Source organism: Chinchilla lanigera, unplaced genomic scaffold, assembly GCF_000276665.1.
Source record: "Chinchilla lanigera isolate Chin_1 unplaced genomic scaffold, ChiLan1.0 scaffold00019, whole genome shotgun sequence".
NCBI classification, from domain to species: domain Eukaryota; kingdom Metazoa; phylum Chordata; class Mammalia; order Rodentia; family Chinchillidae; genus Chinchilla; species Chinchilla lanigera.
In genome coordinates, this window is record NW_004955420.1 from 20,242,378 (window position 1) to 20,242,907 (window position 530).

The window sequence follows — 530 nt, forward strand, 5'->3', positions numbered from 1 at the left end:
ATTTCTATTCTAAAAGCTCCTTCTAGAAGCACACGAGGCTCTTGGGAGACGTCTAGATATAAACTATAACAAACTCTATTTTCTGACTCTAGAAATGGGGTGCTTTGGGTGAAACAATGTCACTACATCATGACTGAGTAAATTAGTGTCAGACTCATGTCTATTTCAGTGGCTTGGGCCAGGCCACAGAGCACGATCAGATCCTCCACATCCAGGTGAGCTCATCCAATGATGGTATCCACTGATTTTACTATTACTAGTACATTAGTTTCCTATTGCTGCTCTAGAGTACTACAACTTACTGGCTGAAAATAACAAAAATTCATTATCTTAAAATTGTGGTGATCAGCTGCCCGGAAGCAGTTTTAGGCTGGGCTGTTTCTTCTGAAAGTTCTAGAGCAGAATCTATGTTCTTGAGTTTTCTAGTTTCCAAAAGCGCCCTACTTTTTTTTTTTTTTTTTTTTTAGTTGAAGGCAGCACATTCCTGCAAACCCTCCTTTTATGATCACAATTTCTTTGATTTTTGACCT